Genomic DNA, 4,021 nt, shown 5'->3' with positions numbered 1-4,021 from the left:
CCTTCCTCTGAGGCGTCCCATTACTCACAGGATTCCTTTCAGAAGTGTACATGAACTGGTTATTTGCAACCATGTCAATGAGTTCCTGAGTTTCTACAGGCGTTTTCTTTAGGTGAATGGATCCACTTGTAGAACGGTCCAATGACATCTTTGATAATTCAGACAGACCATCATAGAATATATCCAGGATGGTCCATTCTGATAGCATGTCAGAAGGACACTTTTTGGTCAGTTGCTTGTATCTCTCCCAAGCTTCATAGAGGGATTCACCTTCTTTCTGTTTGAAGGTTTGAACATCCACTCTAAACTTGCTAAGCTTTTGAGGAAGAAAGAACTTGGCTAAGAAAGCCGTGACCAGCTTATTCCAAGAGTTCAGGCTATCTTTAGGTTGAGAGTCCAACCATATTCTAGCTCTGTCTCTTACAGCAAACGGGAAAAGCATGAGCCTATAGACCTCGGGATCAACCCCATTGGTCTTAACAGTATCACAGATCTGTAAGAATTCAGTTAAGAAATGAAAAAAATCTTCTGATGGAAGTCCATGAAACTTGCAACTCTGTTGCATTACAGAAACTAATTGAGGCGTTAGCTCAAAATTGTTTGCTCCAATGGCAGGGATTGAGATGCTTCTTCCATGTATGTTGGAATTTGGTGCAGTAAAGTCACCAAGCATCTTCCTTGCATTGTTATTATTTTCGGCTATATCTCCTTCTTTTTCGAAAATTTGTGTCAGATTTTCTCCAAAGAGTTGTGCTTTAGCTTCCCTTAGCTTCCTCTTCAGAATCCTTTCAGGTTCAGGATCAGCTTCAACAAGAATGTTCTTATCCTTGTTCCTGCTCATATGAAAAAGAAGAGAACAGAAAAGAAAATATGGAATCCTCTATGTCACAGTATAGAGATTCTTTTATGTGAGTAGAAGAAGAGAAGGAGAAGAAGGAGAATAGAGAAATTCGAATTTAAATTAAAATAAAAGAAAAATATTTTTATTTTTATTTTAATTATTAGTTAGAATTCGAAAATATGAAAAGGAATAAAATTTGAAATTAAAATTTAAAATAATTAGTTAATTAAAAGGAATTTTTGAAAAAGGGATAGGGGAGTTTCGAAAATAAGAGAGAGAAAAGTAGTTAGGTGGTTTTGAAAAAGATATGATTGAAATAGTAAACTTTTAAAATCAAACAAAAAGTTAAGTGGTTAATTGAAAAAGATTTGAAAATCAAATTTGAAAGGGTAAGAAGTTAGAAAAGATTTTGAAATTGATTTTGAAAAAGATGTGATTGAACTTTATTTTGAAAAAGATTTGAAAAAGAAATTTTAAAAGATTTGATTTTGAAAATTAAAGTTGATTACTTTACTAACAAGAAACAAAAAGATATGATTTTAAAATTTAGGGAGTGAACCTTTCTTACTAGGCAAGTAACAAACTTAAAATTTTTGAATCAATCACATTAATTGTTAGCATTAATTTTGAAAATATGAAATAGAAATAAGAAAATGATTTTGAAAATAAATTTTGAAAATTTCGAAAAATATGAAAAAGATTTGATTTTTTTTGAAAAAGATTTGAAAAAGATAGAATTTTTAAATTGAAAATTTGATTTGACTCATAAGAAACAATTAAATTTAAAAACTTTTTGACTAAATCAAACCAAATTTTCGAAAATTTATGAGAGAATATGGGAAAGATATTTTTTTGATTTTTTAATTTTAATGATGAAAGAGAAAAACAATGAAAAGACTCAAAACATGAGAATTCAAAATCAAAATAATGAATGCATGCAAGAACACTTTGAATATCAAGATGAACACCAAGAACACTTTGAATGTCAAGATGAACATCAAGAACATGTTTTTGAAAATTTTTAAGAAAAGAAAAGCATGCAAGACACCAAACTTAAAAATTTTTAATGTTGAGACACTAACAATTCAAAAATGCATATGAGAAACAAGAAAAGACACAAAACAAGGAAATGCAAAGATCAAAACAAAGAAATCATCAAGAACAACTTGAAGATCATGAAGAACACATGCATGAGTTTTCAAAAATTTTAAAGAAAAATTAAAAAGATGCAATTGACACCAAACTTAAAATTTGACACTAGACTCAAACAAGAAACACAAAATTATTTTTGGTTTTATGATTTTATAAAATTTTTTTTTGGAAAATTATTTTGAAAAAGAAAAATAAGGATTTCAAAATTTTTAATAGAAATTCCAGGAATCTTGCAATGTTAGTCTAAAACTCCGGTCCAGGAATTAGACATGGCTTACTAGCCAGCCAAGCTTTCAGTGAAAGCTCCGGTCCAAAATACTAGACATTGCCAATGGCCAGCCAAGCTTCAGCATACATAGTTCAAGCATGTGAAGAGGAAGCCTCAGTCCAAAGGAATTCAGACATGGCTTTATAGCCAGCCAGGCTTCAACAGATCATGATGAAACTCTACAATTCATTCTTAAAAATTCTGAAGAACATAATAAATTTTTTTTTGAAAATTTTTCGAAACTAGAAAAAATAAAAACAAAAACTTAAAATTAAAATAAAATTACCTAATCTGAGCAACAAGATGAACCGTCAGTTGTCCAAACTCGAATAATCCCCGGCAACGGTGCCAAAAACTTGGTGCACGAAATCGTGATCGCTCATTCCTTGGTAACGGCGTCAAAAACTTAATATGCACGTTCATAATCTTAGTTCTTTGTCACAACTTCGCACAACTAACCAGCAAGTGCACTGGGTCGTCCAAGTAATAAACCTTACGTGAGTAAGGGTCGATCCCACGGAGATTGTCGGCTTGAAGCAAGCTATGGTCACCTTGTAAATCTCAGTCAGGCAAATTCAAATGGTTATGGAGATTTGATAATTAAAATATAATTAAAATATAAAATAGGATAGAGATACTTATGTAATTCATTGGTGAGAATTTCAGATAAGCGTATGGAGATGCTTGTGTTCCTTTTGAGCCTCTGCTTTCCTGCTGTCTTCATCCAATCATTCATACTCCTTCATCAAATGCGCTGTCATCGCACGACTAATAAGCTGTTGGTTCGATCGTGTAGGAATAGGATTTACTATCCTTTTGCGTCTGTCACTACGCCCTACACTCGCGAGTTTGAAGCTTGTCACAGCCATCCCTTCCCAGATCCTACTCGGAATACCACAGACAAGGTTTAGACTTTTCGGATCTCAAGAATGGCCGCTAATAATTCTAGCCTATACCACGAAGACTCTGATCGTAGATCAGGAGGCTAAGAGATATGCATTCAAGCTTGCTTTCATGTAGAACGGAAGTGTTTGTCAGGTACGCGTTCATAAGTGTGAATGGTGATGAGCGTCACATAATCATCACATTTATCATGTTCTTGTGTGCGCATGAATATCTTAGAGAAGAAATAGGCTTGAGTTGAATAGAAAAACAATAGTACTTTGCATTAATTCATGAGGAACAGCAGAGCTCCACACCTTAATCTCTGGTGTGTAGAAACTCTACCATTGAAAATACATAAGTGAAAATAGGGTAGACATGACCGAGTGGCCAGCCTCCCATGGAGGTCTCAGAACGTAAAAATTACATAATGTGTTCCAGAGATGTGTAATAAATCACTAAAAGTAGTTTTTATACTAAACTAGTAACTAGAGTTTACAGAAATGAGTAATTGATGCATAAATCCACTTCCGGACCCACTTGGTGTGTGCTTGGGCTGAGAATTGAAGCTTTCATATGTAGAGATCTTCCTTGGAGTTGAACGCCAGTTTGTAACCTATTTCTGACGTTTAACTCTGCTTTGCAACTTATTTCTGGCGTTTAACTCCAGAATAGGGCAGAAAGCTGGCGTTGAACGCCAGTTTACATCATCTAAACTCGGGCAAAGTATAGACTATTATATATTTCTGGAAAGCCCTGGATGTCTACTTTCCAAAGAAATTGAGAGCGCGCCATTTGGACTTCTATAGCTTCAGAAAATCCACTTTGAGTGCAGGGAGGTCAGAATCCAACAGCATCTGCAGTCCTTCAAAGTCCAA

The 4,021-nt window shown here is 34.1% G+C and overlaps 1 non-coding gene across 1 annotated transcript; it reads left to right on the top strand.

Moving 5' to 3' along the window:
* Positions 1-206: 206 nt before the first annotated feature.
* Positions 207-310, top strand: LOC148563997 (small nucleolar RNA R71). Its single transcript, XR_015883901.1, has one exon. It is a non-coding gene; the product is annotated as a small nucleolar RNA R71 (small nucleolar RNA).
* Positions 311-4,021: the final 3,711 nt, after the last annotated feature.

The sequence above is a fragment of the Arachis ipaensis genome, chromosome B5 (genome assembly GCF_059453495.1).
Source record: "Arachis ipaensis isolate K30076 ecotype BB chromosome B5, ASM5945349v1, whole genome shotgun sequence".
Lineage (NCBI taxonomy): Eukaryota > Viridiplantae > Streptophyta > Magnoliopsida > Fabales > Fabaceae > Arachis > Arachis ipaensis.
This window is presented reverse-complemented; position numbering and strand designations above follow the sequence as displayed.